At 38.5% G+C, this 23564-nt stretch overlaps 2 long non-coding RNA genes across 3 annotated transcripts; both read right to left on the minus strand.

The window, feature by feature from the left end:
- Positions 1-5489: 5489 nt before the first annotated feature.
- Positions 5490-6429, minus strand: LOC113091608 (uncharacterized). The gene is made up of 3 exons (XR_003287406.1): positions 6372-6429; positions 5756-5960; positions 5490-5688 (listed from the first exon to the last, which is right to left on the minus strand). It is a non-coding gene; the product is annotated as an uncharacterized LOC113091608 (long non-coding RNA).
- Positions 6430-11872: 5443 nt separating this feature from the next.
- Positions 11873-13271, minus strand: LOC113091612 (uncharacterized). 2 transcript variants are annotated; one of them, XR_003287410.1, is made up of 4 exons: positions 12875-13271; positions 12694-12764; positions 12436-12597; positions 11873-12360 (listed from the first exon to the last, which is right to left on the minus strand). It is a non-coding gene; the product is annotated as an uncharacterized LOC113091612 (long non-coding RNA). The 2 variants fall into 2 exon arrangements; XR_003287409.1 differs by having other exon boundaries at positions 11873-12597.
- Positions 13272-23564: the final 10293 nt, after the last annotated feature.

The following is a 23564-nucleotide window of genomic DNA, read 5'->3' on the forward strand; positions in this document are numbered from 1 at the left end:
TGTGCTTTTCAGCGCCGCCAAAAGAGTGACGCTGAGAGAGGAGGACATGACGGTGGAAAAGATTTCTAAAATATTTCAGGTATGGCAATCGAACGTTGCTTATTAGTCTCACACTATCTCCCAAAGATACGTAACATTAGCTAGCTAACTAAAGTAAACGAATGCTAGTTTTCTAGCATTATGTGTGACATTGGGTGAACTGTTCATAGACATCCATATAAGATCATTAACTAAAAACGGTCTTTTTTGCAGGACTGTTGTGTTGGATTACATTAATTTTAGCTTACGTTAGGCGAATCGAATAAACTGGCAACCGATAGTAGTACTGGATTTATGCACCTAACAATAGTGGATAAGGTTATTGAATTCCAGCACCAGGATTTTGCCTAAATCTTACTTCTTTTTAGGTAACCAGCCAGAGCCTGTACCTCACTGACGATACCAATGTGGCAGTTTTCCCTGGAGCAGAGGGCCACTTCAGTTCATTCGACCTCAGGGACAAGGCCCATTACCAAGTACACGGGGCCGGGGCTGTGCCGGATGCAGGTGTTAACGTTGCTGCGGGGCCACTACCTACTCCTTCCACGAGCAGCCAGTTTCGCTTCTCCAGGTTGGCTAGTTCAGCAAGCCCCTCAGTGCAACCCAGGGCTCAATCTCTGAAATACTTTACAAGGTAAGGCACTTTTTTTTTTTCAATTTCCATGCCCTTGTCAATAGAATATAAATGTTCTCTTGTATGTTCAAAATTTTTAAATTAACCTAAATTTAATTGTTCTGAATTCCAGGACTGTCAGTCTGGGAGAGGTTCAGAGTGGAAAGCTTGTGAATGTCACAGGTCGGAGCGGACCACAGATGTTGCAAGTCACGCCCCTTCCTAGTTTCCACCTCGAGGAGGTCCCAAAGCCACCCCAATGACCAGACACACCAAGCGTAAGTAATATTAAAGGAACTTTATTTAAATTAATTAAAATAATTCAGGGAGGGGGAGGTAAATCTTAAAATTATAGTCTCTGTTCAGCAGGAGGAGAAAGGGGCCGGAGAGGACTATGCGGCGAGGGTTAGTATGTCCACAGAGGGAAGAGGGGGACGGAGCTCCTTCGTCCCTTTCGAAAACCCTTAGTCTTCCTCTTTGGGCTTTTGTTGACTCGTGGCGCCCTTCTTTTCTCCTGAAGGCAGAGTGAAACACAATGAATAATCGATCCGGTGAGGGTGGCTACCCGTTACTTGGGTCCATACGACTGGCTGATAAATGACTTGTTCCTCCGATCTCTTCGTACAGGGTGCTCGGGCGGCGCCTCCCCTTCTGCACACTCCGAGGTAAGCGCCAACCCGCGACACAGAACTCCAATGGCACTGCAAGAGAGAGGTCACTCAAACTGCGGGGGACAACACAGGTAGGTACTTCACAGGCAACTGGGGCTCTATTCTCACTTTAGTGATTCGTAGCAATGGACAAAGGTAAGTATTTCACAACGGGGATTTTTCACCTAGAATACTTCTCCTGGGCGGTGGGCTTACGGTGAAATTCTGCGATACAGTAAGTAGATGAACTGTCAGACCTGGAGTAGTAAATTGTCGTAGCGCAGGCCTCCACAGGGATTTCCTGTGCGTTGGGGAAAGTTAAACACTGTCGCACCGAGCCGAACGCTTCCCTCTCCTCTCTTCTATTTGAAGTTTAAGGGATCTGGACCGGGGCGAACCTTTGAAGAGGCTCCACAACAGGTAAAGTAAATCCACACAGCTAATTTGCAACAGCAAAACTTCCTCCTTGCATATAGGTATAATTTTTGGCTTTTACTCACACCAGTCTTGCTTACGTGTATTCTTCACCACCGCTTCCACAGAGCCAGGGTATTCCGAAAGGGTCTAGACAGGACGTTACATTTGGGTCTCCATGCAGGGGTCGCAAAATGGCATATAGATGAAAATGGCGCTTCACCAGCCTCAACGGTCACTGGTCTCCCCCACGACTCATCCAGTCCAGGGCGGCTACTGACAACACAACCACAGCAAGATTTCAAGTGTACACACTCACAGCAAAGACAAGGACTCACCCACTGCACTCTCTACGTGAAATAGGGTCAGAACCACGGTTTACTAGGACTTATCCTGGGGTTTCGTTGGGCGTTGTTGATAGATGAAGGGCCGGAGGAATAACGTTGCTGTCACGACTGCTTGCGGCTTCCTGTACTCGTACTTCCCGGCTCACCCAAAACTCTGCTCCGTAATGGGGCCGCTGGCCTATTTACCAGATGCTCACAACATACGCTGGATAATGCACTCTCCCCAATAATGTACAATGCACTGTCCAATAGTACTCACAAATGAATGATAACACTCTTCCTTTGTCTCCTTCTCCTTCTAGCTGTCCAATCCTCTTCACACCATCGGTTTTCCGTTGCTGGAGATCGCCCTTGACGTTACTTCCGGTGAGTACTTCCTATGACTGACTCCAACACATCAGTAGTTTATATAGAGATGGTCTCATCAAACATCGATAAATGTTGTATACTCAGCCCAGTCACTAGTGTCCTTGTCTCCTTCTTCACCCCGTGAAGATCCTCTGCCTTCACCAATGCTGACTCTGCCCAAACCTCTACACTGCCCGCCGGATCGGCCTGAATCGATTCAACTCGAACTCCTGTTTGAATTTCTGAGACTCTTTTTATACCCTTCCTGTTCTCTCCGTTGTCCAATCCACGATCGCCGCATTTATTGTCCTCACCTGTGCCTCGTACAGCCCAATTTGCCTCCCGGAGTTTCCCGGAAGTTCCGGTGTTTGTAATATACGGGCCGGGCGGAAACCATCTTCGGGCGGAACCAATCTTCGCCACTTTTGGTTCCGCCCCCAAAAAGTCACAGTGTGACATGAACAGCAGAATGGTGGTTGTAAGATTTACTGAGCAGGAAGCCAGTGTCCCATCCATGATTGCCAAAGTAAAAGATGCCTTAGGAACCAATGAACAACTCATCCTGACAGACCACAATGGAGTGGAAATGTTGGACTCAGAAGGAACAAGAGGTGCGTCATTTGAACAATTTTATGTACCATCTCAAATGGTAGTTTTTGTAACCCTGTCTCTTGAAAATGTACTGTGACAATAGCATGAACTTTTAAGTTGCTTCACAGCTAAGTGGCAAATATATTGGGCTATTAATTGTCACGTCAACATTTATAAAGTCTCTCATTTTAAACTGGAGCCATAAACAATGTCAAACCTTTGCAATTTCATATAAAAACTAAATTAATATGCATTCACATGTCCGTCTTCAAGAGTGAGTTTTTATTCTTATATACTGTATATTTTATACTCAATTAGGCACCTTTTATTGGAAGCAGAACTCGCTAAAAATCATGGCTGTACCAGAGGTTGATTTCCAAGCTGTGCAACAAAAGAGGCCAAGAATCTCGTAAGTCACACCCACAAAGGCTAAGCATTGCCTGAATTAAAGAGCAGCGCTGGTCTGATACAACATATTCAAAGAGACTACATGAAAGCACCTACGTAAAATAATGGCACATTTCTCCCTCAGTCTGTCCAGAAACACTGCCATGTTAATCTGAGTCTTTTCTTTGATACAACTATATTTCCTACAATTGGACACCTTCAGTCAATGGACACTTCATGCAATATTTGATTGGCACAAAAGCAATCATTTCCATAATCAATCTGAATGTAATGGCATGTCACATCATTTGCATAGATTAACAGTTTCTAATTTAATATATACGTGACGTTTCTCTTTCACAGACGCAGAGATGACGAGGGTGGACTGGACAGTGTGTTCGAGAAGATCGAGGAGCTTGTCCTGGCTGCTCAGGGTTTATCTGAGGTGACAACTGCCATTCAGGGACTCTCTGACTTGGTCCATCGAAACAGGAACACAACATTGGTACTGACTGATGAACAGTCCAGGAATGTTAGGGATACATTCACTTGTCTGGTTTGCAGAGGCAAGTCTTGTCCTTAGGAAGACAAAAAATTATGTATTCAACCTGACAAACATATTTTTTGTTGTTTGGTGGAATTTATGATGTAGTGGTCATTTAAAAGCTTAAGTGTCCTGCTCCTGGTGTTCTTTGTATAGGCAATTGAGATTAAGGAAACCAGTCCATAAAAACAGAGCCATTCCTTAAAGTCCCTGTAAAGGCAATTCTAAAAAAACTAATGAAAAATGTTAGAAATGTATTGCTAAAACATATTACAAAGACTGTGAACTGTGAAGTACTGAATTGTGGAGTTAGACCACTAAACAGTTTTTCACCATTGCTGTGTTTAGAATTTTTTTGGCGGGGCTAAAACGGGGATTCGATGACGCACTGGAGCCCCTGAGCTCCTGGACACGCCCCTACTACGGCTGTAGACAGAGAAAGGAATTTGTTAATTCTCACTTAACTTATGCCATACATAGACTCAGTTACATAAAGGATGCTTTTTGAAATGCTGTCTGACATTCAATTGGAAAATATTTTTAATTCTTTAAATAGTATGTCTTGTATTGTGTTTTCAAACCTCTAATATTTATTTCGTACACTGGCAGGAATCATGGAAGATCCAGTATTTGCAGCATGCTGTGGAAGTTTGGTTGGATGCAGATCCTGTATTACTGTGTGGCTTCAGAATTCCTCAATGTGTTTGAAGTGTCGAGCAGATGATTTTTCCATCAACATTCACAAAGTCACTGGCCTTTCTGGTGTAGTAAATGTCATGAGAGAGCTGGCACGGGAAGAGTAAATGCTGCTTTTCTGCTTGCCACCAATCCTTATGTTATCTCCTGTTATAAATTCTTTCGATATTGAGGATTGATGTTTTTTATGTTGCCTCGATGTTCTTAGCCCTGGAGTTTTAAGTGCTAGAAAATGTCACAATGTTTTATGTTACATCATTGTTCCCACCTCACAGTAGTTTATAAGAGCTAGTAGTCCTAAATGTGGCAAGATGTTTTTATGCTACATCATTGTTCCCAGCCCACAGTAGTTTTATAAGAGCTAGTAGGCCTAAACGTGGCAATATGTTGTGACAGGCTCTTCTGTGGAGATTTGCAAAGCTGGACTTACTTTGTTTACACAATTTATGTGTCTCTGATTATTCTTTCTGTACAAAAGCAAAATAAATATTTTTTCTTTATAAAACGACCCAGTGAATAATGTCTAATATAGATACAATGACAGTAAAATGATTTATTAATGGTAACAAAATAGGCAGTTGACATTTTTATGGTGACACTTATATCCACATATAAAGTAAAACTTGTATGGTAAATACTATCAGGGTATACTTACACCCTCTACTTTTGTAGTAGTAACTGCATAATGGTGTCCACAGACAAATATGTCCAGCAATCTGTAACAAGGCTCCTCACAATCCACTGCACATGAAATTAGGAACAAGTCTTCGTTACATCAATGAGGTAGATCAAGGCCTCTTTGAAGGGAAGCATAGTTGTAATTGACAGCACTGTCAAAAATAACTGAAAGGTCGGGGTAATAACGTGCAAAGTGCTGCTCTGCTCTCACTTTGTCAGCCTCAGACAGAAAGGGATCACTTCCGAATGAAGATACTCTGGTGAGGGAGGATCCCATGTCCCTGTCATACATGTCAGCTGCAACTGTGTCATCTGGTAGAAGATCGGTTGTGATTTTTCTTGGTGTTCCAGTCCCTGCTAGGTGATTTGGTATCCCTCTTTCTTTAACACAAGAAATGTTTGTTGTGATGTCCAATGATAAAACACTTGTAAGGGAAAAGTGACATACCTGGAATTCTGTGAGCATTCCATGATTGCACAAATCTGTTTATGCCAATTTGGCCCATCTGGCAGGTCAGATTAGATGTGCAGAACCTTGTCAGACTGTCCTCCATATCTATTGCTTCCTGATCTTGTAGCTGGATGAGGGCCTCCTTTAGTGGATAATTCACTCTGTTGTTAATTTCTGGCCACATCCTTTCCACTGTGTGATTCTCTGTGTGTGTGGTTTTTTTTTAAAAGGAGATGATAGAGGTCTGTTAACAATGTGTTTCTATGTTATTAACAGTTGGGAACTAGTGAATAGACTAAGAATAACCTTGTTGTGTAAAATCCCCAAGACCACACAATGTTTAAAACATCATAAGAAAAAGTTCTGTACACAAAATCCTAGAATAAGTATTATCCGAAGTACTGATTGTAACCACTCGTGACAATTGGCCAAGGTTATTGATATATTTGAAATTATTCGATTACTCATGTAGTAGAGTAAAAAGTAGCAGGACATGAATATAATCAAGTAAAGTACAAGTTCCTCAGACTTGTACTTAAGTTAATTATTTGACTTAATATACTTAGTTACTTTTCACTAATGGTGTAATGTAGATGCAGACGGTTGACATTACCCTTGTTGACTGTGTTTGGAGGTATGGCTGTCTTTGCTGGTTGTGTCTATATTCTGACAGCATCTCTTGCATGTAGAGGCACAGGTAAAACTCTTTGCCATGATCCACACGAAGTTGATCCCACATTCCATAATGTGTTACTGCAGGTCTACATAAACACATATGAAACGCTCAATTATTAATATTATTACAATTGATAAAATATGTTCGATCAAACATAACATAAAACACTGACCTGTACACCTCTTCATAGATGGCTAGATTGTTTTTTACAGGCATAGTTGCATTTGCAACAATTTTCTTGCTGTATCCATCCACAGCAAACATGTCTGTCCACAGTCCACAGTCACTCCAAACATGACCAATTTCTCATTTTGGTCCACGTGCATCTTGTGTCCCATATACTCAGCATTATATGGGATTGGGTTAAAGTTACGGGAACCCTATGCAAGCAAGAAACTATATTAGTCAGCATTAGATATAGGCTAGGTATTATTAGGTATACATGCGCATGCTATTGGCTACATGGCCAGAAGGGTCTGCCAGCAGACCTCTGTGGGACTCATCCCATCTGTCAGGACAGAAATTACATCAGAATCACCCAAAACTCTGTAAACTAAAGGTAACCACTGTAATACATAAACAGTTCATGTCAAATATTTAAGTTGAAACAATAATGCACAGAATTAATTGAAAAATATTATCTGGATGTGCATGGTTAAAAGGCCACAAAACACAAAGACTAATTCCATAGATTTCACGACTGGTTGACTGTGATTCAGAATATGTTAATATAAGATATGATTTAAAATACTATGTTGTGCAAAGTATTTTAACTGCCGAACTTTAATGTTAACTTAAGCTATATGACGGTTTAATGATATGACTTTGGGTTGGCTCATGAAATGCACAGGAGGTGTATCATCCCAATCTGTTATCTTAAACCTTTATAGAAAGCCATTTAAAAATTTATTCCTTAAAACGTACTAGTCTCTATTTAAAAACTACTAGTATTTATTTATTAGCTACTAGTAACTATCCCCGTTTTACTAGTAACAATTGATTACATACTAGTACTTAATTTTTTGTTACAAGTGACTATTCCATTAGTTACTAGCAATTATTTTAGTTACTAGTCACTAATTGCACATTTTTTCTATTCTATTCAATACTATTTGAATAGTTACTAGTAACTAATGAAAAGGTGATCTCTACAGAGCCCCATAGATTGCAATGGCAAAAATGTTCAATAAGTTACTAGTAACTAATGGAATAGTTATCATACTAGTAACTAAAACATGCTAGTATCTAATCAACTGTTACTAGTAAAACGGGAATACGTATTAGTAGTTAATGGAATAGTTAATAGTAACTAATAAGTAAGTACTAGTAGCATTTAAATAGCAACTAGTAAGTTTTAAAGAATAAATGGTAAAAGGGCTTGCCATAAAAACCTTGACAATTACATCCTGACAGAAAAGATGACAGCCAGAATGCCTTAGCTCCACATAGGAGGTCTGCAGTCAGACTCTATAGGGCAAAACCCTGTCTATTATAAAAATATAAAATTCAGGACTAGCCTATTTAATACATACTTGACGCCGTTCTTCATGGTAAGGGGTATGGGCTGCTCTCAGAACGCTCCCAACGCGGCATTCCCCTGCACATACCCCAACTGAGGACAGGTAGCCTGTCATCATTTTACGACCATATTTTGATCCAGTCTGTTAAAACACACACATACACAGGCACACAATTGTTTGTCTACCATCAAATAGCCTAGGTCTAGTACAGTGGTGTAGTCTAGTTCTTTGTAGTGAGTATACTGTGATGTTTCCCTCCCAGCCTCATACACCCCGTTCCATAAGCACCACTACACTCACTACATACAGTATGCATGCAACGTTACATGTAATATAGAGCATTCTGAAGGACTGCTTAGGCTGTGTGTTGTCAACCCTGCATACACTTCTACTACTGTGCACACACACACACACACTCACAGGCCATGGAAGCCGAAAACGTCATTTCAGTGCTTCACAACCCAGACGGGGTTAATTTATGAATGAATGACTTAAAGTTCTGTCACAAAACAATGTGGTTACGTATCATCTCGCTATTTTAAGTGGGTAACGTTAACGTTATACGGAAATCTCTGACCACTAGTGGGTATACAGTGTAACGTTATACAGGCTACCTGAATATCACGTAGGTCACAACACTGGTCTAGTATGCTACATGTTTTACTTTTTTATATCACGTAACGTTACCTCATTTATTGCTCGAGACACAGCAATGTCAAGCTCTGAATCAGAAGTGTGTCCTTTTCTACGCATATTATGCTTGGCAAGTAGTCTCCGAATGCTGATCTCAGAGCATCCACGCTGGACACCCATTTCTCGCATCTTTACTGAGATCTCATGATATGGCATTCCATTAATAAACATGTCCTCAATAAAAGAGATGTATGGTTCGAGTGCCATTTGAACTGGAAAATTTGACCAACTGGGACCGGACCCTCCGCTTTTGGCGCTCAGCGACCTACTCCTTTGAAACTATCCACTGCGCATGCGCAAAGCAAGCAGGACGGCACCGTGGGTAATAGTTAGACCTACTACAACAAATAAAGAAAAATTGAGAAAACGTAAATTTGATCCATTATTTCGTTTTGGTTTCTTTGTTTATTATATTTCCCGTTTCGAGCTGAAAGCTATGAAACAAACGTCAGTTTTTCATATTTGGTTCATACAGAAAAACAGAAAAACAAAATATTGATTCGATATTCCGTTTTTGGTTTGCCAGATTTAATGTAATAATTGAATGATCGGATGATACACGGACCAAAACAGCTATTATTTGTGTTTATCTGCTGTAAGTATACCTAGTGTTTTTGTTTTGCCCTATGGAACTGAGCTTTGATAGGCAAACAAAATATGATACTGCTTAATTGTTAATATGCCATGAAATTTGGAAAACATTTGTAAAACAGTTTTTTTCAATGCACTTTTAGGTCAAAATGCAGATCAAGTTAGCAGAACAGCTACTTCACATACTAAAGTTAAAGGTATGGCTGGTTTTGTACAAACTTGGCATTGATTACTTTTTCTGCACATACTGGATTTAACCATGTTGAATGTTTTTTAACTATTTTTTTATAGCACTTGACAAGCAAAAGAAAAAAAGGACCTCTGTGAAAAGACCATGGGCTATGTCAGAGGTCAAAGCAGTCATGAAGCACTTTAAGGAACACATCGTAAAGGAAAGCTGGCAACTTTACAAGAATGTGAAACTTGCAAAAAGGCAGAGCACCCCATTCTTGATTCTCGAACAACACAAAACATAAGAGACTTTGTTCGGAACAAGGGCATAGCTCACAAGAGACAGTTGTTTTTAAATTTGTAAATTCTGTACTCTTTCACACAATATGATTTGTTTGCCTTCAAGTTATTCCAAACCTGTAGGAGTTTCTTTCTTCTACTGAACACACAAAAATATATTTTAAGGATTATGCCAGTTTAAACCAGTTTCTGGTCCCCGTTGTGAGAACACAGAGCACCCCATTCTTAATTCTCAGACGATTCAAAACATAAGAGACTGTATGGAAGTCAAAGGGGACCAGGGGGCTGTTCCATAAACCAAGATTAGAGTATAAACCAGGCTTATGTCGGTTATTCAGGCTTATTTTTGGTAGATTCGGTTTCATAAATCAAACTTAAAAAAGTTCAAACTCAGTTACCCCGGCAACTTATGCTGGCAAATTAACCTGGTACGGGGCAGGCTAACTGTCAGGCTAAGTCTGAGTTCAGGCTTAACGAGAATACCATTTATACTCACTTTCGATGTCATTTTATTTTACTTAACCACTATTAATACGTTTTTTTTTATTTTTATAAATAAATAAGGAAATGTACTTTACTAATAAATGGAAGAAATTATAAGGTATAAATACACTAAGAAATGTTCAAAACTTGTGTGTTTAATTGGTGAGTTTGGTTAATGAGTTTGGTAATAAATTAATTAAAAGTATATAAATAGGGAGCTGAACTCGTCTCCAAACTTAACCATGGTGTGTCCTTTCATAAATGAGGTGGTGGATGAGGGAGCTATAGTCTTGTGGAGGGCATTTCGAAGAGATAGAACTTTCAGAGACAGGTCAGACCCATTGGCTTTTAATGACAGCTACCTGTATGAGCAATATAGGTTCTCAAGAGATGGGATTGCACATTTGTAGATTACTAAGCCCATACATTGCAAGTAATACACGCCGCAAAAGAGCGCTCACAGTCCCTCAGACGGTGTGCATTGCACTTCGCTTTTTTGCCAGTGGAACATTTTTGTACACAGTTGGAGATGCAGAGAATATCAGCAAATCATCAGTTTGCCGCTCTGTACGAACTGCGTAGCTTTCTTTAAAAATCAGTACACAGTATCAATGTATAGGTACGGTCCCACTGAGATGATATTGAAGGCTATGTTCTAGCACTGAGTGTTCTGTACTAAGCTGGGCACCAGTGTTTAGTTCATTGCAATTAAAATGTAGTGACCTACAGGTTTAATTTATTTGAGATGATTAGTGATGCAGATTGCATCATCACAAATGTAGAGGCCAAATGGCCAGGCTCTGTGCATGACTCCAGAATCTTTAGAGCCTCATCTCTCTACCAGCAACTAGCAAGAGTAAAACTTGCAAAAAGAGCTAGTAATCACTTAAATCGCAAAAAGTCTTAAAAAAAAAAAAAGAAGGAAAAAAATGACATTATATATCTATATATATTCATACTGTCTATGCAGGAGAATTCTCAGGAGTTTTGCTGGGAGACAAGGGATACCCATGCCTCCCTTACCTCTTGACTCCCTATCAGGAGCCCCAGACATAGGCACAGCACCGGTACAACATTGCCCTTGCACGCACAAGAGGTCGTATAGAGATGGCATTTGGGCTGATAAATGTGTGTCATTGTAGTTGCTTTTGTAGTGCTCCTTAACATTGCTTGTCTGAGGAGAGAGAGGCAACCAATGATTGTTGAAGAGGAAGACTGGGGCAATGAAGCAGTATTGGAAGAAAACGAAACAGGCAGACTTATACGACACATATGCAAATAATTATTTTTCTTAATATGGTCTAAACCATGTGTAGCCTTTAAAATTTTCCACTGGCCCCTCAACTTTCTCCTTAGTTGAACAAACACACAGAAGTCAAAGTGAATCGGCCTGTTAGGGGTGAAAACACTCAAATAAATGTTGTGGAAAGTGACCAAAAATGTAATGGTTTTTTTTTTTAAAACATGGTAGTTCTGATTGCATTTTTCTGTAGCTGTTGAATTTCCAGCTCCAACTTCCTCCCAGACAGCAAGCTCTTTCGGCACAGATCCGGCCCACATGGATTTCATACGGGCCAGATGCGGGCCGGACTTGGGCCAAAAGAGCTTGTTGTCTGGGCTCGTCTTCAGTTTTTCATACTGGATGTCGATATCAATCGCTTTCATTTGTTTAAGGAGGTAGTGTTTATTCACTCCTTTTATGTTTTCTGGGTTCTGTAGCAACATAGATTTAAGTTATTTCATTGAATACTCGTCACATTGTTTTAATTTCTTAATACTCACTTTGTCACATGTGGTCCCAGACTGAGAGGGCTCTAGAACAGTGTCAGCATCCTGAAAACACATTATGATCATTTTATAACACAAGTACACTTTTTAATATTCAATACAATATCACATGGAACCTGTGACTACCTCAGGCCTCCTCATCCTCCTCAACTGATGGGCCTTCTCCCTGTGACCACTTATTAAACTCAGTTAAACTCATTAGCTTACATGACTGATTTAAAAGGTCTCATACTCACAGGCAACATGATGTCTGGTGGATCCATAAAGCATACAGAATCTTGATAGAATTGTTTTTTTTTTTTTTACCAAAATGCACCATTACAGTAGCACAAGTACCTCTACGTGACATTACTGCTATGATGTACTTAGGCTTACAATGCCTAAGGAAGGAGGAAATCAGTTAGTCAGGAAGGAATAATGATAATAAAACACACACACACCTTTTATATACTTACTCATTATACTACGTGATATCATTTTAGATGATGCCCCCCCCTTTATTCCCTCAAGGACGGGCCTCTCTTTATTAATTTCCAAAGCCAGCTCCTCTGCAGGAGTGAAGCTGGCTGGTGGTGGCCCTCCTCCAGTGCCAGCAACCCCAGTCTTCTTTTTGGTCGCTGCAATTAAAAAAAAATATACATAAAAAAAAACTGAATAGTTGTAACTTCAAGCTGGCATTGATTACATATATACATACCATTAGATTTACTTACCATTTTGAACTATATTTTTGTATTTTATTTTCAGCTGCTGCCAGGTTCTTTTTCCTTCACTTAAGTTGCTGCTGCGTGAAAGCAATTTACGTTACTGTTATTCACACACAAAGTTTGCAATGTTTTGTGACACACATTCAATGTTGATAAAGTATTTTAAATAGCTTACACCGCTACTTACGCATTGAGACGATCAGCAATTTCCTGCCAACCTTTCTCTCTTGCTTTATTATTGCCGCTGTATTGCCTTTTTTGGTGATGACATCATTAAATTCTTCATATGTTTCCAATAGCAAACGCTGTTCCGTTGCCGTGAACATCGCTGCTCTTTCTTTTCCTTTTGTTGCCATGGTAGCCCACAGTAAATCGATTTACCCATGCTCGACTTTTCAGGACTTTTAAACAATGGCGTGCATGCGCAATTATCTAGACTATTTAAACCTGACTCAAATGAGTAAGATCAAATGATCCTCAACTTACTGTTATGGAACCAATTTAAGCGGGAATGTTTAGCTCGGCTCATTCAAGTCAGGTTTTGGACTTTAATCCCCGCTTTTCTAAGCGGCTTTTATGGAACAGCCCCCAGAAACCATTGGGTTACCCATGTTCTTCAGCAGATCTTTTTTGTTTAGCAGAAGAAACAAACTCAAGCAGGTTTGGAACAACGTTAGTAAATTGACTAATGTTTTTTTTAGGGTTTACTATCAATTTATTGAACATGTCTGTACATATTCTAAAGCAACTTCAAATTTAAAGCCTAAATTAACCTAGTTTGTTTATTCTTCCTGGTAAGTCAGTGCTGTCAGTTCAGTAGCCAGACAATAGGATACTTGTTTATATTTCACTTTATGAGTTCACTAAGTCTATTAAGTATTTTAGATTTATTCTAGTGTTATGCAAATCATATTGTGCAGTGTTTAAAGCACCATGTTTTTAGTAATTTTTAAATGACACAAGTTTGATGGTCATTTTTAAATGACACAAGTTTGGTGGTCATTTTTAAATGACACGAGTTTGGTGGTCACTTTTAAATGACACGAGTTTGGTAGTCACTTTTAAATGATATGAGTTAATCAAATGTTCTGTAACTAATGGCATATTTAATGAAAAGGGAGTATTTAGAAGTTCTGTGGCAGTCCACCGTTTAATAAAACTTTTTTTGTGCCATTAAAGACTTTTTTTTTTTTTTTTTTTTTTTTTCTCTGTAAGGCCATATTATATTTGATTATGCAAGTTAGGGATCTCTCTCAGTTTTCAAACTGCATACTTTGTTACAAGTTACTGTTTCTTTGTCCATTTTATCCAAAGTTTTAGACTTGCTTCCTTTATTTTACATAGCTTGACACAGTTACTGTGAACTGAAGATTACAATTTAAAATTGCAGAAACATAAAGAAAACATGACCCAACAGAGAGCATGTTTGCCCCAGGTGTTAAACATTTAAAAACTCAAAAATGTTACAGCTATTTCATGCTGTTATCAGCATGAATGAGTATAACCCTCTCCGATCAAATACATAAGATTTAATGATCACCAATATAATTCATGGGAAGATGGTAAAATGTAAATGTATGAAATATATATAATTAATATCTATAAAATAAGTAAATTAACCAATTTTTTTAACTGATGGGTTGAAAAAAATGAGTGCACCCTTATTTAAATTCCATGAATTAAATATTTTAGTACTTTGTATGTCCTTCATAACTCCAGGTATTCTGATCTCAGCCTTCTTGAGTACAAGTTCATGACAAATTTTCCAATCTATCCTGTTTAATTCGTGGAAGATGACTTCCTGAATTTCCTTGATCTTTAGGCGTTTCTCAATGTCAAGGATACTTCCTTGGTAGGACTGATCCTTCCAAGTCACTTCCTTCAGAGGCTAGGTGAGAGTCCTCTTTAGCATACGGAGAACATGTAAATGGAACAGGCTAGCAAGTGCACGTAGTTGCGTCATTACGTCAGTGAAAAGGTCCGTTTGAATAACGCAGTGAATGGTATCATTAAATTACTTTGGACAACTTAACTAGTTATTTATAAAAGAAATGCCGATGACGCAACCAATTGTTAAATGACAGGTTCAGTTCAGGTAACCATTTGTATAATTTACAATATCAATACGGTAGTAATTTGTACTGGCATTTAAACGTCAAACTTTACTTACATTTACTACAGTTATAACAAATGTTTGGTAATGTAAATAAAAACCGTTAACGCTCCGACTACGTTAACGTTCAACATTTTTTAATTTTTGAACTAACGCTATATAGCAAAGCTGCGCGCATAGGATTGTGGGAGATTTGAGAGCGCGAAGGATACACATATGCATCCTTTCCTGTGTATGGGATATTCTTCGAACGAAGGACTCAGTTCTTGGTTGAAATTCCGAGGTTCCTCGACATTGGAACAGTCCTTCGAAGGATGTCGATGACGTAGAATCCTCGAAATACTGGCTTCCGAGGATCCTTCCTTGACATTGAGAAACAACTTTTAATTGGGAGTGCTGCTCCACTTGTCTCCACAGAATCCTCCAAATGTGTTCTAGAGTGTTGAGGCTCAGTAAAAAAGCTTGTCCACTAAAGCCCCTTTCACACTGCGATTCCGGCAAATACACGGTTAAAGTGATCCAGCAATTGTTGAATGCTAGGGGGCATCTCATTATATACCTTATACAGGGCGTTTCCAAATAGTCAAACTTTTCTTTATGTTTACAATTGTCATACATCCCTGGAGGGAAGAGGCCCCCTCCTTTGGTATAGACAAAGGCCCTGTCTGAATATCTGACCACATGTTTCTCAGCTGGTCTGTAAAATTTGGCCCTGTAGGCATATTTCTTTCTATAGTTAACCTATAGGCTTATAATGGAATAATAACTAGCAACAAAAATGGCTAGATTCACATTGATTATACTTGATTGATTAAAATCTTTTTAATAAAAATCTTCCACACATATTTGACACCTGTTTTGTTATCACGCAACGTGTTAGAAGTTTTAGTTTCAGTTTTGAAATGAACTTCTGTTTTTTCAGTCGTTTGGTTGTGATCCCTTTATCCCTGATATTTGCATACATCTTACTCCTGTTATAGCATTATGTGTATGTACTGATTGCCTTTAACAATATCTACGATTGCAGACCATTATTTGGGGACAGTTTTACAGTTTAAAGAGCTCATTGTTAAAAAGTCTATCATTTTCTATCTACCTCACTATTGTTAATGATTATTTCTTTGTGGTAATGGTTGTAGTGTTCCTAGACCATTAAAAGTTCATATAAATGCAGTTCAGATAAAATAGTGATTGTGAAATTGCATACATGTTAAATTTACATACATACATACATACATACATGTTGTATAGTGTTGATTATGTTTTTGTATGTTTCAGTTTCACCTTTTCTACACAATGTCAATAAACCTGTGGATGAAGAGATACTGTCTTCAGAATCTTGATGTTTGGAAAGAGTTTAGCAGTCTGTCATTTTATATACAGAAGATATACTGAGGACAGCACAACACCTATAGGTACAGTATGTCTTTTTACAGTATTTGGTAAGTATGCTCAATATTTTATCTTAGAAGTTAACTGATCAATATTATATATTTAATATTGTAATAGAGAAACTCAGATTGAATCTTAAGGAGCATTAAGTCTAGGCAAGCCTGAACCATAAAGCAATCACCTGACAAGTGTCATTTTATATATTGTTTTTAAAAAATCCCCTTTTAGACTCGTCCTCGATTAATTTACTAACTGCTTGTTCTTAAAAAAAACAATAGCTTCTCTAAACATTCTGTATTATATCCATTTGTTTTCTTTTTATTATATTATCATAAAATTAACAAAAGCAAAACATTATATAATAAAAAAAAATCTTGCTATGTGTATTGAGTTAAGATAGCTGAGAATTGTAATTGCACTTGCATATCATAGCTCTCTTGTTGATTTTGATTGCTTCCATTATCCTGATTTGTAATTCGCTTTGGATAAAAGCGTCTGCTAAATGACTACATTTATAAATTTATATTTCCCACCTTAAGTAAAATTTTGTCCTGTCTAAAACCTTCTTATTTAAACTAGATGAATAGCATTTCTAGAAAGATACAAAACAACTTGACAAGAAACTGCAAATCCAAAAAAGTTCACCTGTTTGAAGTTGATCTTCCAAAACAAAGTTGTTACACTAACTGGAGGTCAGACAACAGGATCAGTGTCTTCAAGAGTTAACTGAAGAACTTTTAGAATAAACAACACAATACATTCAGTCATGATCAAGCAAATGAAAAATTTGAATTACAGACAACAGTCCTTAGAATTGCAGGAAGATCCAGGACTAGTGTAGATACAGGCAGAATAACTAAGAGGTTGAAGATTAGCAAGTGGGTGAAAGTGAAAGTGACAGTGAAAGTGATAGTGACGTGACATTCAGCCAAGTATGGTGACCCATACTCAGAATTTGTGCTCTGCATTTAACCCATCCGAAATGCACAAACACAGAGCAGTGAAAACACACACACACACACTGTGAGCACACACCCGGAGCAGTGGGCAGCCATTTATGCTGCGGCGCCCGGGGAGCAGTTGGGGGTTCGATGCCTTGCTCAACCATTGCATCTAACCATTAGGCCACGACTTCCCAAAGGTCAGTCAAGTATTGTTCATAAGGCTGTAGACAAGACCAGACAATATGAGGGGCTAGATCAGGGCTGGGCAGCTTCGGTCCTTGCATAGATTAGTTCCAACCCTAATCAAACACACCTATCCCTATGCTCTAGTCCCTTCAAAGGGTTCACTGTCCAAAGTGAGAGCTTCAAAGGGATGAAGTGGTAAAAAAAAATATATGTATTTCGTATTAACTGTATTATCTTAATGAGACGATCCAGGAGGTGCATTTGTCACACATTTTGTATGCTGCTGACCTCCAGTAGTCTTTTACGTTAACCCTTAAATGCATACCTCGGGTCTTTAGCAGCCTGGGATTTCATTCACTATCCTCTCCCTTCTTCATGTTTTTAAGTTAACTTTCCTAGCTATTCATTATATACAATATAAGATAAAAAAAAGTCTATATATATTAGTGGTGGGCTGTTATCGACGTTAACGTACTGCGTTGACGTGAGACTCTTATCGGACGATAAAAAAAATATTGCCGTTTATCTATTCTCAAAGTTGGGTTGAGAGCTGGGTCTATACTATGCGAGCTATGATGACTTTCACCTTGATATTTTAGCGCAGATGTATACCTAGCCGAATTGCATTGTAGGAGGCGAGAACGAGTCTTCGCACCTGTGTGTATTCCTACTGTGAAATAAATTACCACATCAAACATGACGTGCGAACATGGATGCAGCTGAAGCCGCCAGGTTTGCTTCAGGTTTTTTTTTTAAAGAAGCTTCCAAATGGAAAACTCGACAAGACTCATGCCTGTTTCATACATAATCCGTCTGCAGTGTGTATGCAGTCCGTGTGCGTTACGTACATGGAGCAGAAGCAGCACGGACTCACTCATTGTGCTTTCACACAGGACACGTTTGTAGTCCGCTACTCGGTACGTAAACGACAGCTGCATTGCTGCAGATGCAACGCTCCTGGAACGCATTGACGGACCACAACCGCGTGAACGCTGGAATCCGTTAACATGGGTGCTATTACAATCCTAGGTATTTGTTTTGTTTTGTGTGTGTGTTGTTTTGTATATATGTGCAGGGATTGGCTGTCTCTGGGGGAGTCTGATTGGTGGATCTACTGATTGGACGCTTTTAAAAAGGTGGCACTTGCCCAAGAGATTCTGGCGTTGGTTTGTTGGCGTGAAGAGCTTCGGATTCCTCCTCCCGTCAGCAGATCCCATAATCTTCTGTTTATTGTGTTTGTTTGTTTATGATGATTTAATTTGGTTCTGTCTTAAGAGCGTAGGGGTGTCCTGCCATTTACTTTGGTCTGGTTTGTGATTTGTTTATTTATAGGGAGTTAGGGAAGTTACTTTGTAATTTTGTTTATTCCCTGATTAGGTAATTTATATATGTTTGGTTATAAGTTTATTTTGTTTATTATTTTGGCCTTGGGGCACCCTGAAGTCGTTGCTCCTTAATTTAAATATTCCTTCCACTTTAAATGAATTATACTTTTGTGGAACTTAACGCCCGTTTCACACATAATCCGTCTGAAGTGCGTGTGCGGTGCGGTCCGTATGCAGTGCGCATGTGTTGCTGAAGCAGGAAGTGGTCATTGTGCTTTCACACAGCACACGTTTGCAGTGCGCTACGAGACCGTTCGAGTTTCTGCTTAACCAATATAACAATGGGTAAATTTTTTTTATTCTGTGTATCGTAAACGTAAATGCATATTGTAAATGCTAAAAATATTGTGAAAAAGATTCATCAGCATTATATTACTTTATTTATTTTGTATGTAGTGCGTGTTGTTGACAAGAGAAAGGCCGTCGCACTCTTTATGCTATTACGAAGATTACGGAGGAGTAGAAGACGAGTGTGGGTTCACCCACTCAACCAGTGGAGAAGACAACTGGGAACATATCACCACCTTGTCTCTGAACTTCGTCTCAACAGTGACCGGCACATGAAATTAGAGCCCGACGGATATATCGCCCGGCCGATATGAGCTTATTGCATTTAAATCGGCATCGGCGTTTATAACGGCCGATGAAACATGAGAAACAGAGTCCCATGCTTTACTCATGTTATGAGTGTTGCATAGTTTGCCCACCAGAGGGAGCTCTGCAGCTGCAGAGTTGACAACAGCGCCAGAAATCCACTAGCGAAGAAAGCGATCAGCCAAGCCACGGAGTTGTACTGTTTTGACGGTGAGTCTGTCGTTCGTCATGTAAAAATTACTTAGTTCATACACTGTATATAAAAACGGTGTGGTAGTTCTAGATAACGGTCCTATCATTATCACTTCTAAATATTCTATAACATCACTTACAGCCACTAATGCATTGCTATATTAGATTAGTCACAAAGCTAATACCATGTTTATCAGTATCTTATCAGTATTATCAGTATCTTATCTTATAATAAGAGGTCAAAATATAACATTAGCGTTTATCTTATTCTAAATATATCTGCAGTGTTTCCCACATAATGACCGAGTAACTATGGCAGGGGGGAGCGTGTAATCAGTCAATGACTAGAAGTTATGTGCAGCGTGCCTCATACAACTGTTATGTTATTCTAACGCTAATATAGCTTCCTTTTTAGCAGGCCCCTTAAATGCTTGCTATTAACTTGTTTGAATGTGGTTCTTCTCAAAATTGACAGCGATGTGTTCATGACACTAACTTCGAATTGATTCCGTAATCTTCCGGTAACAGTAGGCTAACTTTACGTTCGCCAGTGCATGACGATGCTTTGATTCAGACTGCACAAAGAGAAGAGAAGATATACAGGTCCATTATGAATGTGTCTGTGAGAGCAAATATAGTGTAGTTACAGTAACTGCAGTAGGTGCGTCAGAAATTATTAAACCAGAGGGGACATGTAAATAAATGTGAGCTGAACAAGCGCTTTTTTCTTTTTTACAGATTGTTTCAAAGCAGCTTTACAGACACAACAGGAAAATGTTGTAATAATATTGTTAAATATAAGTAGGTAACAGTGTTGGGTATAGTTACTTTGGAAAGTAGTTAGTTAGGTTACCATGTTACCATCAATTAAAAGTAATCAGTTATGATACAGTGTTACCTATTCATAAAAGTAACGCGTTAGAGTACTCATGCGTTACCAAAAATTAAAAGCCGTTTGCAGCGGCTCACACATGACAGACACAGCCCCCGGGGCAACCTTTAAATGCACCTAGAAGTCGTGACTCCCGACAATGAATAACGTCAGACATCCGACTAAATTAACACTGCAGGATAACAATAACAGGAAAGACAGTCAGCAATCGGCTATTCCACATTGCGTTTTATTTATTTATTATCACAGAACATATTTTTAATCAAAATAACGTTACCCAGCCCGGGTAGCCTAGGCTACTGTATATTATGAGCACCACAAGATAACTCCTGATTTTTCTTTAACTTTAAATAATGCAGTTATCAAAGTACAAGTATGCTTACTTGTAAACACAACCTTAAACAGGCTTGCAGATTTAAATCCATTTAGAAATGATGAACAACCAGCCAGCCAATGATCTAACAGAAATTAACAGCTGCCTGTCAAACAAAAATGATAACAAACCGAATTAAATCCTTCACTGCCACACAGTCAAATGACAAATCGCTTAATAGCCGAACTAATTATTATTAAAGTGTCACTCACAGTCACAAGCCTAAATTCGCTTTAACACAGTCTTCTTACATTTACTCTTCAAAGTAGTGATTAAAACATAGCAGAAGCAGATTTTCTAAACGTTTGTCTGACAGTCGATTTCTTTCTTGTGCATTTTACCGTTATGTTCTTTTCTTTTTCGTTGACGAATTGAAAATTATGTGTGTACTTCCATAAACCAAATGCTGTCCTCTCTGCCATCTTGCGAAGTTCGAAAAAAAAAACCCACACACGCACAGGGTCAGGCGCAGGACACAGACGTATCACAGCCATTGACTTTACGATCACAGAGCTTCGGTTCCGCTGATACATCCGCAGGTGGCACAGTAGACCTAGGCCTACTGTCTGACAAAAAGCAGTCGGGGTTTTCCTTTCCTTAAAATAACGGATTACTTTTTTTTTTAAATAACGAAGTTACTGATTACTTACGCACGAAACTATCGCGTTAAGTTACACATTTCAGGAAAAAAGTAATTAGAGTACTCTAACGCGTTACTTTGTAACGCGTTACCCACAACACTGGTAGGTAATAAGTAATACCTATTGCTTGACAAATAAAAAATAAATAAATTATATATATATTTCAAATGTTTGCCTATGTAGGAGATCCCTGTTTATTATTATTATAATTCCAATGATGACACGAGTAACGATACATGGTAATATTATTAATACACATTGTTATTTTTTCTATGTCTCTCTTTCTGCCTTCAGATGGCTGAAAAAGGTGAATCCTGTAGCAGCAAAGTGTGGGACTACTTCTGCAAATACTTTAACTTTAGTATTATAATTTATTTACAGTACACACACAGACTGTTAAAACCAGCTTCAACTGGAAGAAAGTAAAAGTGTTAAATGTTTAAAATCAGACTGTTTTTTGATCATTAAAAAAATATGATGTGCAATTGTTTAATCATTGAGACTGTAATCTAAGGCTTTTTTTTTTTTTTGCAGTTACATTTTTCTGCAGTTACATTTTTTTTTTTACATAAATCCCTTCTGGAAAATGGTTTATACAGCCCACATACATAGAACAGGCAGATATTTTGCTATTGAATGTTGTGTAAGTGCAGTTTATAGGAAATGGGTCTAATATCCAGTTTATTTTCAAAATCAAAATATCGGCTTATAAATCGGCTCTTTTCGAGTTATTATTGGCATCGGCCCCCAAAAATCTATATCGGTCGGGCTCTACCTGAAATACTTCAGAATGTCTGCAGAGCAAATGGATCAAGTTCTTTCTTTAGTTGGAGCAGACATCACAAGACAAACAACAACTTTTCGGTTGTCCATCGAACCAAAGCAGAGGCTTGCTGTTACACTGAGGTAAGGACAGTTTGTATGCTTAAAAAGTACATTTTATTACTAAGTATTACTTAGTATTAAGTAATAAATATAATTCTATGTTTCTTTAAATTTCTTTTTATTAATGTATTTTGCATACATTTACAATTTACAAATGAAATATTCAACAAGTGTAGATACAAATATATATAGATAACAAATATATAATACGTATAGTATGTTACTTAACTATCTGAAGTGAAATATTCAAAACAGTCTTGCACATATGTAAAAAATAAAATAAATATAAGATTAACAGCAACACTGTACACCTTGAAATGAACATGAACATAATAACTTATTGGCATAACCTAAATGAACAAATATTAAAATATTGCACACATTAATAATTCACAAAAAGTGTAGTGTACATACAACAATTCAGAACTAAGGTAACTGATGGTAAACTGCTCCAGAATCCTGTTCTAATCCATGGTGATGGTAGGATGTACTTGGGGGGGGGGGCTGACATATGGTGTGGGTGATGGGTCTTGGACATTGTGGCAGGAGGTAGTGGGGTGGATTGGCTGAAATCCTGTTGTTTGGTTACGAGACAACACAGGGTCAGCTTGAGTGGCTTGATGTTGTTGAGTTTCATGCTCTAACTCCAAATTCGCAAGGTAATTGAGGATATGAATCTGTGCCCTATTTTTGTTCCTTGGATGTAGCCTGCTTAGTTTAGGCACTAAACTGAGTGCAAAGTAGTACATCTCATCCTCCTCTCTTGGTACATGTGGTGGAGCAGTAGTTGTAGGTTGAGTGATAATATCCAGAAGTTGTTGTTCAGTTGGATTGGGTGAATCTACTCTTCTCCTTTTTTGTCTCTGGCGACCTTCATTCCTTATTGACTGCACTCTGGGATGTAGGGCAGGTGTGTCAGGTACTTGTTGATATTGGTGTTGATATTGGAGGAGTACACGTGCCTTGGGGTGGTGTGGGGGCTGGAGATATTTGACTTTCCAGTGCAGGTGTTGCTGGCCTTTGCATAGAAGTAAAGGGACTTTGTGATCTGCTTAGCTGGCAGATCTCTGCATCAACATCCTCCTCAGCCACACTCATATCCACTGGTTCATCCTCCAGTTGCAAAGTGGTTTTTGAACTGAAATAATAACAAGTGTTATTAATTGTACATGTACAATGTAATATAGCTATGCATTTTGAAAACATTTTATCATTAATAAAAAAAGGTACTTCAGAAATGTTTTAAGTATTTTTTCCAATACGTTTTTGAGTTATAATGT

This window comes from Carassius auratus, unplaced genomic scaffold, assembly GCF_003368295.1.
Source record: "Carassius auratus strain Wakin unplaced genomic scaffold, ASM336829v1 scaf_tig00214239, whole genome shotgun sequence".
Classification (NCBI taxonomy): Eukaryota; Metazoa; Chordata; class Actinopteri; order Cypriniformes; family Cyprinidae; genus Carassius; species Carassius auratus.